The sequence below is a fragment of the Heliangelus exortis genome, chromosome Z, assembly GCF_036169615.1.
Source record: "Heliangelus exortis chromosome Z, bHelExo1.hap1, whole genome shotgun sequence".
In the NCBI taxonomy this organism is placed as follows: Eukaryota; Metazoa; Chordata; class Aves; order Apodiformes; family Trochilidae; genus Heliangelus; species Heliangelus exortis.
In genome coordinates, this window is record NC_092454.1 from 26352076 (window position 1) to 26365624 (window position 13549).

At 41.3% G+C, this 13549-nt stretch overlaps 2 long non-coding RNA genes across 2 annotated transcripts in view; one reads left to right on the plus strand and one right to left on the minus strand.

Annotated features, from left to right (window-relative positions):
- The window catches only part of LOC139789667 (uncharacterized), a 41921-nt gene extending 29184 nt beyond the window's left edge, over positions 1 to 12737 (minus strand). Inside the window, exons 1-2 of the long non-coding RNA XR_011723219.1 lie at positions 12291 to 12737; positions 10177 to 10285 (exon numbers count right to left, since the gene is read on the minus strand). This is a non-coding gene — a long non-coding RNA (uncharacterized lncRNA). The remainder of the gene's footprint in view (positions 1 to 10176; positions 10286 to 12290) is intronic.
- Positions 480 to 3508, plus strand: LOC139790099 (uncharacterized). The gene is made up of 3 exons (XR_011723384.1): positions 480 to 657; positions 1572 to 1768; positions 3192 to 3508. It is a non-coding gene; the product is annotated as an uncharacterized lncRNA (long non-coding RNA).
- Positions 12738 to 13549: the final 812 nt, after the last annotated feature.

Consider the following 13549-nt stretch of genomic DNA (forward strand, 5'->3'; position numbering starts at 1 on the left):
AATGAGCCTTTCATTAGTTGGGCTGATATACATCACTCTACCTATCAGATTGCATTACTTCCATTTTATATAGGATGAATTTGAGCGAAGCAGCTTGCAGCTGTGCACCTGTCCTTCTCAGACAGTGGGAGAGCAGAGAACTAAAGCTGTTTTGCTGAAGAGATTACTAAGGGCTTGATTGAAAACCCCACTGGGTTCAACTGATGCTGAATCAAGCTGCCAGCAAGCATGTCACCAAAATGAAAGCTCTGTAAGCCAAACCACCCAGTAATTTTCCCCCAGCAAAATATGTAAATCCAGATTAAATGGGGAATATGGAGGGTGCACCTCTGACAAATCAGTTTGCACTTAATTATTATGAATTCTGATAAATTTGGGAAATAATATGCTCCTGCTAGGGGCTACTTTATATTGTTGCAACTTGCAAGGAGAAAAATCAGATGTAAAACTAAGAGTTAAGTTTGTTTGCTTAAAAATTGTTAAGATATTGTTTACTATTTCTTTTTTTCACACTTTATTTTTTTAGGTGCAGAATGTTTCAAATCAAAAGAAGTGTTTGGGGTTTTTTTTTCCAAAAACAATTTTGCAAAATAAATTTGAAAAATAATACCCAGAACCTCTGAGCAATCCCGGAAAGAACCTAACTCTCAAAAATAGGTAATTATACTGTTGCTACTTTCAAGCTGACCTCAGAAAAAATGAAACTCACTTTTAATTTGGAATGTAAAGTAATTAAATTATAATTTTTAGTGTAATATATAATATAATCTTTTGTGATAGGTTTGAAGTCTGAATGTTCCTTACGAATTTATGACTTAAACACTATTTTTCTTAGTTATCCTAAAAGATGTATCATCAAGAAAACATGGTTGTTATACATACAAATTATGTTTTTATCTTTAAATTGCTGCTGTGTGAGAGTACAAAGTCTGAACTTTACTATCAGCCATGTGCAACCAACTACGATGACAAAAATTCAGGATTATGACTTCATCACAGGATCAAGCAGCAGAATCTGAGCAGTGATAGAAAGCATTTATTTAAAAACAAATATTAGCAGTAAAGATGAAAGGAAAACACATGCAGTGTGTGTTCTCTGCTAATTTAGGGTTTGTAAACAGTGTCTTTACTGTGATGATACAACGTTTCATGACACATAGTGAAGTCACAAAGAGGATGGTGAGACAGTCAGGATGCGTTACGAAAGACAAGAAAAAGCCAAAGGCACACGGTTACTTGTCCCTCTGTACTAGTGACAAAGTGATACAGCACCGGCCTGAAGGGACTTTATTTGTTTGCATTGCTTTTTAGTCTACCACCTTCTTAGTGTGTCAGGAAATAAGAATGCCACTTGCACCTGATTGCAAGGATTGAGTGAAATAATAGCAATTATGAATAAAACTGATCATCGGGTCTTTCACAGACAGTTGTTACCTTTGTCAGATAATTGTCTAGATTCAAGAAGAGTAATCTAACAAAAGCCTCCATAATAAATACTGCACATGCCTGGTTTCTTCTTCCTCTGTCTCTTGACCCTCCTTGCCTTTCAAATTTGCTCTCTTTTTTCCTAGTAGAACAGAATTTCCCCTACAATGTGGCACTTCAGCCTTACACACAAACATGACCTAATGCAGATTAACAGTTAAATTCTTCTAAATCAAGCAAAGGGAGACTTGCACATTCTTATAAATCTGTACTGATTTGCAGACCTGTACCAAAACAAAGCTACCAGACATCATGCGGAGAATGGTCAGCAGCTAGTTTTCAGGTAAGATAGAAAAGCATCCAATTAAACTAGCACAGAACATTTTAGTCATGTAAAACATACTATAACAACTCACAATATCCAGTAGCACCTCTTCAGTATCAACTTTGCATCCTATCTTAGTGCAACAGAGCAGGGGATAACAGAAGGGACCTCTCCAAGGGTGGAAAGCCAGCAGACTTTTTTGGCAACTTGTGCCAGTGCTCAGCCACCCTCTCAGAAAAAAAAAGTGTTTTCTCATGTTCAGGAGGAATATGCTGTGTTCCAGTGTGTGCCCACTGCCTCTGGTCCTGTCCTAGATCCTCAGGTCCTTCTCTGCCAAGCTGTTTTCCAGCTGGGCAGCCCCCAGCCTGTTCTAGTGAAACAGTAAAACACTACAGACCAATGTGATATTACATGATACTACAAATAACCATGACAACATAACCTTTCAAACCTCAGTTTGGCTTATTCACTTCAGCAGTCACCAGCCATCCTTTACCACAGCAAGTCAAGTCTAAAAAGTCTTCAGATACAATTCTCTTGTGTCAGTGGTTTATGAAAAGATCAACTTTATCAATTTGAAACACTTTTCAAAGTATTTCTGCAGTTACCACATGTGTTCTCTGAAGAAAGTGCTGAAAGTGTACTGTCAGAGAATACAAAGCAAAATGTAGTACTCCAAGGGACAGGGTCATTTCACAGTTATGTCACACACTGAGCATGAGCACAGTGCCAGATCTGCAGCCATATATAACTACAGAGGAAAACGAAGAGCACTACATTTTTAGAAATAAGCATGTAAATATTTTATAAATACAATGTCAGCATCATAGTTTTCTTATTTTTCTTAGTGTTTCAGATACTTCTAGGGTCAACGACAGCATATCAGAAATTTTTATTTTTTATTTTTCTGGCAGCTGGAAGCAAGGTTTTTAAAAAGATGAGAAACAAACAAAAACCAGCAAATAACAAAAAGAGATGACACAGCTTTTACTAACCAGCTAGCTCATTATTAAGTTATAAAGTGGACTCATCAACATTATATTTGGCATTCCAAGTTCCTAAAATTAACAAATGGTTGGGCATGGAATCAATTGGTGCAGGGACAAAAAGAAAAAAAACAAAAAACAAACGGTTTAAGGGAGAGAAATACAAGAGTACCAGAAAGAAGAATTATGAAAACTATGTGAACTTGCATTATACAGGTTATAGGACTTGACTGAATTAATGCTACATTTACATTCATAGCTACAGTTCAGGACTATAGCAACTTGTACATCAGCTGCCAGGACTGGGATTGTTTACATACTCTGCTGTAAGGGCAAGTAACCTTACCAGTCACAGGAAAATCCACCATAAAAAACTTTCATTATTAATTGCCAGCTTGCATCTCAATGGCCTTTGTTTTCTAAAAGATAAATCATGATTAAAATGTATCCTTTAGAAAACCACAGAGCTGAAGGGAAGCACAGCTTCATGGAATCCACAGCTGAACTGAAAATTTTGCATTCAGCTTCTAAATGGACATCATTTATTATTGTTCATGACAAGCCCAATACTGACTCTGCAACCTTTTAAAAATCTCCTTTGTTCTTGCTTCTCATATGAAGTCTCTGACTCAAGGTACATTTTCCAAAAAAAGGTCAGAAAATAATTTGACAAGATGTTTTTGTGATTTAGGACCTAGAAAGCAAGAATGGTTTCTATTGTTCAAACACGCTTCATACTAGTTCTTAAAAAAATAAAACTCAGAATAACTAGTATTCTGGAATTCTTCACTGCTCCTGCTGCAGAGGGTTCTGCATTCTGACAGCATCCACTTCTGTAAATGATGAAAACTGTGTTTTGTGACTGTAGGGAGTTCACTTGTCAGACATGCTATGTATAAATGATTGAGTAGGGCCAAAAGAGGAAAACCAAAGGATTAACATCCGAAGTTTAACTCAAATCTTTCCTACTGCCTATCAAATATTGTTTCACAGTTCTGAGATGTTCTTTTGCACTTCCACCCTAAACTTGCTCATGAAGATGGTTGGGAGTTATGGTTGGCTCTTTTTCTTTAAGTTAGAAACTCTCTTCAGCTTGATTCTTGTAAAAAAAAAAAAACCAAAAGAGAAGAAAAAAATCTTTGAGCACTCATCAGAGTATAGATTTGCTTCTAAAACTACTCTACATAAAGGCAGAGTACACTGGTTGAACTAAGAAAAAGACAGCCCTAGAAGGACAATCATGAACAAAGTTCTTCTTAGGTAGTGCCAGATACAAATCAAGAAAACTTCCACCAAAAGCCCCCTGAAATGCAGTCTTGACTTACTGATAGCAAGTAACCATTGCCATCTGCAGAGCTGACTACACTCTGGATTGTAACATGCAGTTGTCCAGGCATACAATACACTTCAGTTTTCAGTCTCCTTCACATGAAATAAATATTTCAGTTGCAGCTGTTCAGTTGCAGCTGGAGGAAGTGCTAGTTTTAAGAACTATTCATGATGATGATGATAAAAACAACAATAATAATATAAAACACTAGGCTGAAAGAAGCAGCACATTGTATTTTTATGGCTATGTTATAGTGTAAGAATGAGAGTGTTTGCAGTCTTTTTGTCTCATATCAAGTCTATTTCAACCAGAGCTGTCTCTGACAGTGGCAAAGCAGGTGTGTGAGGAAGACAACACATGTCAAAGAAAAGCATGCCTAACACTCTACGGAGGATATTTGGCAGCTGCTAGGGACAGATTAAATTTTCACCAATGCAATGTAAAATGTGGCATGACTGAACTCATCTGCTACATCTAGGAAGGATTATATCATTAAGACATTTTTTTCTTTGTTTTGTTAATTTTTATGACATGCTGGGGTTGCTTAACCAAAGTGGGAAGATGGACTGAGTCCTGTGAATATACGTACACACACAAGTGCCTTTAAGGGAGCAGATCTGCTCACCAGTTTCAAAGGAATCCTTCAACTTCACTTTAACCTTTTACTGCCTAGTTCAGGCAGATATTCTGACCATCTCTTTCTGTAGTGAGAAAGTTATAATATTATGGTTAAAGGGAAAATTAAATTTTTGGGTTTAAGCCTATAGAGCTAGACAAAATTGTGTAATTTGTTCCATAGCTATCACTTCCACAGCTTCATATCTTCTTGATACGAGTCCTGAAATACTGAAAAGGAAACGTTATGACCTGCAATACAGCGTTAAGTGGTCCCTGAGCTGTAGGAATTTCACTTATTCCCTAGGTACAATTGGGTACAATGAGTATTTTTTTGTCCTTTGTATTTTCCCAGACACTAATATTCCTGGTTTTGTTTGACCCTACCCATGTTCCCTTTTATGATTACTTTTTATAGACTTTGTTTGTCTAAATGCATAAATTTCAGAGATATGTAAATAATCACAAAAATAATAATAATAAAAAAATAATCACAAGCTGTTGTTGAAATATGGTGTGCCCAGACTACCAACAGTTGGGTGAACCTGAGTGTTTTTATACCTAATTTAGAACAAGAATTCCTCATTTAATTTATTTACTTCCACTCTAGGAAAAGAAAAACCAAAAACCAAAACACACACACACACACAAAGAAAACCCAAAATCAAACCAAAAACAAAAACACCACCCCAAAAAACCAACCACTAAAAATAATACAGACATTTGAAAAGAAACTGACAGATTTTATTCAAATCAAACTCCTAACTTTTAATCAAGAATTTTCAAAAACTCATAAACTATCAACAAATGATGAACTTGCATTCCAGTTGTATTAAATTTAATCTTAAAATCAACTACAGAGCTAGGCTTAAATTGGTTTTAACCTCATCAAGTGTTGACTAAGGTAATCTTGCAGGTTTTCACTAACTTACTGAGAATAATTAAATGCATGGCCCATAGTAGAAAACTATAGCTTGCATTTTTAATTAAATGAATTCCCATGAATTTATGTTAAGCGTACTGTGCCTTTTTAATTGACTTGAGCAGAAAGGTTAATCTCTTGAACCATTACTTGGACCAGCATTTAACACACTGTCTTCTGTGTAACCACTATTGCAAATAAATGCTGTTCCAGAAGTGAGAGTTACAGAGTTAAGCTTCAACTCACGTCTCTTAGACAATGAAAGTATGACAGAAAACATTATAAGTAAATATATCAGAATGACATTCACACAGCACCAGTGTAAGTTAGGAAAGGTCTCACATTAATGTTTTACCATTGTTTTCCACACTAAAGCACCTGCATTAGCAAGGAGTGAAACTCAAGATGTAAATTCTTTTCCAAATTTCTCAATATTTCAGTCTTAAGTAATTTACCATAATTTCCTTTCAAGAAAGTTAGGCAATGAATTATATTTCACACCATGCTCCACAGAACTTTGGTTGATGGTGCCTCTGCTAACATTCAGGTACTAAAATGTCACAATCATACAGGAAAGCAAGCCATGTGCTTAAGACTGGCCTAAGGGTCTTATTTTGAACTCAGGAGATTCTGTTCCCAACATGCCCTACATTCATTGCTTTGAATATTTTGGCAATCTGGATGTACAACTGAAGGACTTTGTGATTTTATAGGAAAACACAAGGTCAAGGTCATGCCAAGTTCTAACTATTTAGTCATGGAATTATTGGTTAGTATGCAAAATTTCTTCAAAACTAATCTGCTAGTCATGAACATGTATTTTGATCTGTCCATGTTTACTATTTTGGTACAAATATTTTTATGAATGGAGTTGATAACAAATCAAAGTGTGCCAGAAGTTATATGCATGTGCTCTGGAAAGATAAATTAGATGAACAGGTCCTACTAGGTGGTGTTGAATGGTTCACTAACTCAGGTAATTGTGGGTTTTGTGTCTGACTTTACAATAGAAACCCTAACTTCCTCTAAAACTGATGGGAATTGTGAATCCTAACTAGGGAATTAGAGCATAAACAAGAATGTGTCAGATAGGAGATATTTTTATTTTTTCATACTGCACAAATAGCCACAATATTTAAGACCCAGTCGGATAACTGCTAGAATTTAAACATGACTAGGGCTTTCTGGAGTTAACAACACCACAGAGGCAGTATGCTTTGAGGGAGCACCCTTGAATTAGGATCCAATATGAGCATAGGCAGGGGAAGAACACCAGTAATGCAGGCTACCATAGATACTTTTTTCTAATTCTTGTGCTACAAGTGCAAAGCAGGACTTAAGCTGAACTCTTAGACCCAAATGAGTGCTATAGCTACTGCTTTACAAGTTCAAAGCTGGAAATCATTAATTGCTATTGAATGAATTGAAATTAACACAGTCAGTACAGGAATCTTTTCCTCCCCTTCTTTAGCATTTACTGGTGCTTTTGGAGCTCTGCTGACTTCACTGAAACTCAGGGCTGAAATTTGCTCCATTTTTACATATTCTCCTCTCTGTAGACACATATCATGATCACATCATACTTTTTATTCTACAACATTCTCAAACTGTTTCTGTCTAGAGTAAGGAAAAAATGCACTTCATCCCAGTCAATAACAAAATTCTCAAGAAGTTCAGTGGATCTAGAATTTCATTTTAACATTCATATTCTCAGCCTCAGCAGGGTACCTACCAATATACAGGCAGATAGCTCCACTGAAATCAAGGAGACTAATCTAACTGTACAGGCATTGCCAAGAATTTTCCTTCCTATACTGTATTTTTTAAATATTCTGCATATTTTACATCTTTCTCTCCAGTAACAGTTATTATTGCAGAGGAACTGCAATAGATAAACCAATAATCTGTTCTGGAAGCATTCCTTCTGGAAGGAACTTCAGTCTGTTGAAAGTGAACATTTTCATATAGCAGAAGTTCTTCAGTCCAACCTGACCTCTGTTATAGCATCAGTAAAAAATCCTTACCATTTAGTTTATTTAATGATGAACTAATCTTGACTGGAAATCTTCCAGACAACTCAAGTTTCATCAGTTATTTACACATAGCTCTTTTTTTTTTTTTTTTTTTTGGTAACAAAAATAAATGAAAAAAAAAAATTCTCATAGATTTGGAGATATTATTTGGAGATAAGCAGGAAAAAGAAACCTCTGAATTCACTCCCCAGAAAACTAGGGTGCCCACAGTTTATGTGTTCTTAAAAAGACAGTTAATGGATCATCTTCCCTTCTAACTTCAGTCTAGTTGCCAGAGAAACATCATACATAATTTCTAATAGTTTATAATCTACATTGCCCCCTTCATGGCTATGAAAATATGGTGAAGTGTGTGTGTGGGTTGTCTGTTTGGTTTGGTTTTGTTGGTTTGTTTGTTTTTTCCTGCAGCAATGAAATTACCCACTTTCTTCCTTGTATTAATTTATTGAGGAACAGCACACAATAGCACACAAGGCAGAAGAATCTGCAAGAAGGAAAGCTGTCATTATATGCTGAATTTTTATGCGTGCATGGTGAGTTTCTTTCTAGTGCTGTTTGGTGCTTTTAGGATATATCCATGAAAGTGATGCAGGGGTGCAGATATTAATGGAAACTGAATATTCACAAAAGCAGCAAACAAGTGTAACTAAATTTGTGGTTTTGAATGGTTTTAATCAATGAATTGCACACAGGGCCTGGTTCCAACTGCCCGGCTACCAGCTTCACCCAGCATCTCATGTGCCTTACTCCCAGTTTCTTATTTCAAGTGCTCCAGGCAATCAACAACAAACTAATTTGGTGAGTGAGAAGATCTCTCTTCTCTATGCTACCTCTCTCAGGCTAGAATCTGACTTATTTCTAGACCAGAGCCTTGCTGATTTTGTATGTTGAAAATATGAATGCTGGAATTGGATAGCTGAACAATGGAGGTGAGAAAATGAGAGGGAATTGTGGTCTATAGTGTAGGACACAGCTCCTCTGCTCTGTGTCAGGACAGGGAAAGACAACTTCAGAGTGATTCTCTGATTACTATTTTGTTTGTTTGTTGCAAGCTATTGAGTTTCCCCAGCTGCTGATTTATTAGCAGTAAATCCTTGTACCTTCTGTTGCTTTTGCATACCACTTAGCCAGACAGAACTGTTCTGCTCTCTCTATTGTGCAAGCTCATTTTAGGCTATTTGTACAAGCAAATACAGCTCAGGGCTGTTAAAAAAAATGTCAGGCATTTATCATTGTGAGGGTTTATAAATCAGGCCATAGAAAGAAACAAAAGGGAAAACAATCAAAAGAAATGGTCACAGATGAGAGGTAGCAGAAGTAAAAAACCTTTTTCTCTCCAGCTATTGTTGACCTCAGAACAAAATCATACTGGTTTAGGTAACCACAGGGTATAAAAATTAGGCTTGGGTTAAACCTGTTTTACTGAAGACAGCAGGACAATTTACCTGAATGCTACATTTATAATAATGGAGTTTTATTTCAGCGATTAGAGACTAAAAGAGAGAAGGCAGGCACTACAGGCACAGTCAGGCTGAAGATCCCAACTGCAGGTGCAGAAAGACTTCCATTTCCTCGCAACATAGTTATTTTAGAAAGGGCAATCTTCTTCCTAATAGGCTGGTCCCCCACAGCATCCTGATGCTCTTTACCTCTCTTAACAAAAACATGATGAAAAACTATTTCTTCTGATAAACTTCTTGATAATAATTTCAGTAGTGTTTTTACATACATTTTCAGTTCAGTCTTGAAATTTTTCTTGAATTAGTTCTTAATACTTCTAGGTTTCCAACTCATTGTCTGGGGCTAATATCCTCCATATTTGGCTTTTGTCTCATTAACCCTGGACATGTGATTACATTTCCAGACCCAGAAGTGGCAGAACCTCTCCAGTCCCACCGTGGGGCCAGACTGCCTCCTTCTGATGTCTCCTCACAGAATCACAGAAGCATCCAGGTTGGAAAGGACCTCTGAGATCATCAAGTCCAACCCTTAATCCACTACGACTGTGGCTATCACTGAGTGCCACATTCAGTCTCCTTTTGAAAATGTCAAGGGACAGAGAATCCACCACCTCCCTGGGCATTCCATTCCAATGTCTCATCACCCTCTCTGTAAAGACTTTTTTTCCTAATATCTAACCTAAACCTCCCCTGGCAGAGCTTAAGTCCATGCCCCTCTTGTCTTACTGGTGGCTGCCTGGGAGAAGAGACCGACCCCTCCCTGGCTCCCACTTCCTTTCAGGGAGTTGTAGAGAGTGATGAGGTCTCCCCTGAGCCTCCTCTTCTCCAAATTAAACATGAAACTTCTCCCATGAAGGCTTTTGCCCTCTTCTTCCTGTCACAGCTAAACCTTCATTTCCTAGTTTCCATCAGAGCTGCTACTGGAAACAGGCCAAGGGAAAGGAAATTCAAGACACTGCAGACAAACTCAACAGTGAAGACTGGGCAGATCCTAGCAATTTAGCTTGTCACATGCAACAAACAGGTAGGATTTTCTAGATACAGTCAAGTACAAACAACACAGCAAACCAAGTTACATACCTGTGATAAGAAACAAAAGGCCTTAAGGGCTCAGATGGAGGTTTACATCCAAGGTTTAGGCTGTGGGTAGGTTCTTAAATGGCATGCAGGGAGTGGTATGGAGAAAAGGCTACAGAAGCAGAGCACATGGGGTTTTGAGGCAGCAGGAGAGGGAGAAAGATACCACAGCTCTAGCTAGGAGTTCACATCTTTCTTCCTCACAGCTTTTCAAGAAATGCCAAGTAACATCCAATGTGGATGTTCATTCCACTTCAGCATTTTTGACCACCACCCACTCTTCCTGATTGCTGGTAGTGTGGTTAGCATAGCTAATGCCATTTTACCTTTTGACAAGCTGCCTCACTCTGTGACTGCACGGGTAATGAATTCATTCCCTTTCCCTCACCGTCAGCCTCTGAAAGCCCTATGCATCAAATATACAAATCAAACAGATTTCTTCTTCCCCTACCTGCCTGCCTGCCTCAAGGTTGCTGGGCACCAGGTCAACAACTCCTTTAGCAGCCTTGAGGGTCCCAGGCACTCGGCCAAGGCAGTGGTGGTGGTGACCCCATCACAGATCAAGGAAGTACAACAGCATCCACAGCACTCTCCATAAACTCAGGCAGTGACACACCCAAAGTGGGGAACTTGGACCAGAGCTGCTGCTGGTGAGTGACAAACACGACCCTTGCCAGGGACATCCCCATTGTCCTCTGCTTGTTTCCTAGGTGACACATGTTCTTTCATATGATTTTTTAGTTTTTATTATGACTGTTACATTGATACAGCAAGCGAGGTATTAAGATCTGACCCAAGCTGCAGAGGGTTCATATGACTAGAAGTCAGGTTAGGATCTAGGTGGTAAGAAACTATAACTTAAGTTGTATTATAAATTAGGCTGCTTATAGATTGTACTATATTGATTCTGCTTGTAGAAATTTTGTGGTATTCTAATAAATTCTTTGCTAGACTTATAGTATCATGTTAAGAATATAAAACTTCTATTGTAACCACCATTTACTGCTGCCATCATTCTACTAAGCATCCTGAAAAGAACCCGTCTGTCCCTAGTCCACTAGGGCTTAGGGTTTTCATCAATGTAACTTTCCCACCTTCCCCCCAGTTATGTTTGTGGTATCCACTTTCATTCCCCAGTTTCAACATTCTACATAGGTGGTGAATTTCCGACAGTTCACCAGCTAAACAGATATTTCCCTGTTCAAAAGGTGTACCTAAGCCAAAGGGAACCCCTTGCTCTTTCTAGAGCATGTGCCATGCCGCTACCTGCACTGGGCCAGTATTTATTCAGCAAAAGGTTAGAACAATGCTCCTTCACTGTCTCAAGATAAAGTTTAAAGATACAGCCTCTAATGTGCTTCAGCTGTAACAGCTGATCAGCGACAACCTGTGGAGGAGGTAGGCAGAAGAATAGACATATACTACAATACTATTACCTATTATTTCTCAGCCAAATGATCTGATCCTAAAGAATTGAAGATAGAATTACTATCACAGGCTTACTAGGGACTTAAATATCAGGGCCTGCTTATGTCTCACATTTCTAATTTTCAGCTACTGAGTCTTCTGTAAGCTGATGGGTTTTCAAAGCATTCCCAAATATGTAGTAGCTGGTCAGGAAGCTGCAGCAACATGCTAGCGAGCTTATTCCAGTCAGCAAATACACCATAGAAAGATTTAATGAGCAGTTAAATAAAAGTACACTTTAAAAACAAGATTAATTACTCAAAACCTAGGCCTAATAGAGAAGGCTTCATTTTCTATTAGCCTTCAGCATGTATGATTTTATACCGTTTTAACTACCCTTGCGTTGGACTTTCCTTGAGGAAAGTAACAAGATATGCTGCTGGGTAACAGGCGATCTGGCTTCTCAGCACTTGTTTTCAGCTTTTCAACCACACATTACCCTGTACCGCGTATAGGGAGGGACACCGCGCAGCAGCGCTCTCTTTGTCCACCTTTATCAATGGTTTGCCTACAGTACCCCCATTTCCCCTGCTCCCAATGGTGCAGTCGTCTCTTCTGTCGCGACACAGGACTTTCCCTGGGCTGTTCCCGTCCCTCGTCTTATTTCCTAAAGTCAGGATTAGATACGCTACGATAGCGTAGGAACTGACCCGGCTCCTGCGAAGCCCACAGGACCCGTCCCCGACAGACTGCTCGACCCGGCACAAACTGCATGAGGGGCTCCGCTGCCCGTCCTGCAGGTGCGGGTGGGCCTGGGGGGCTCCTCTCGCACTCGGTGCGTTCACCTGCACTGTAGGACCTCCCCGCGCTCCATCCCCGCAGTCTCACCGCCCCGGCTCCCACTCTTACGAGCGGTGCAAGAGGCAGCCCGGCTGCGGAGCCCTGCCGCCCCCGAGAGGCCCGGCCACCGGGCGCTCTCCTCTCACGCCGCGCCGTGGGGCTCCGCACCCCGGCTGGCAGAGGGACGCCTCGCTCTCGCTCTCTCTCTCCTGGGCGCTCCTCAGCGCCCGCAGGCGATGGCTTCCCCGGTTGGCGCAGGGGCCCGCAGCCCTCCCGCCGCTCCCGCCAAGAGCGGGGTCGCCAAGGGAGGGAGCGCCCTGGTGGCCACCTGCGATCCTGCCCCGACCGCCGGGACAGCCCCCCCCGCGGCACCCGCCTTACAGTGTCGGGGCGCGGCACCCCCCCTCCCCGCCAACCCTTCTCTTCCCTCCCAGACAGGCGCAGGCGAAGCAGAGCGGCGGGCGCGCTGCCGCCTTCGTCTCAGTCTCACTCTCACTCTCACTCTCCTTCTCCTTCTCCTCAGATGCCCTTTGCTGCCGCTGCAGGGTTATTATTACAATATGTGGCTGCTCCCGCCCCTCCGCGCCGCTGGCCGGCCGCCGCCGCCGCTGTGCAGCGCCTTGGCTCCGCTCCCTGCCTGGCTGCCGCCCAGGCCCGAGCCGGGAGGCTGCGAGGGGGGGGGACGGGACGGGACGGGACGGGTAGGGCGGGAGGTGAGGTGCGGGGACACCAAGGGGCGCCCTCAGCCCTTCGGGGGGCGCCGCCACCCCCCCAGCTCAGGCGCTGCCCGGCAGAGCGCGGGCGACTGCGCTGCCCCCTGGCTCCCAGACACCCGGGGGGCCGCGGGGCTGCGGATTATTGCAGACTAAGCAGTCTGCGGCTGCAGCAAGGGGCAGGCGGGAGCGGGCAGGCAGGCAGGCAAGCAGGCTGGGGAAGTGCGTATGTGTAAGGAGAGGAGGGGGAAGAGCTGGCAGGCAGCCAGCTACCATCAGAATTAGCTCATTGTTCAACATAACCAGCACCGGCAACCAAAATCCAGCCTGAGAGAGAGGGAGGGAGGGATAGAGAGAGGGAGAGAGAGAGAAGGGGGGGGAGAGGGAGAGAGAGAGAGAGGGAGACAGACAGACGG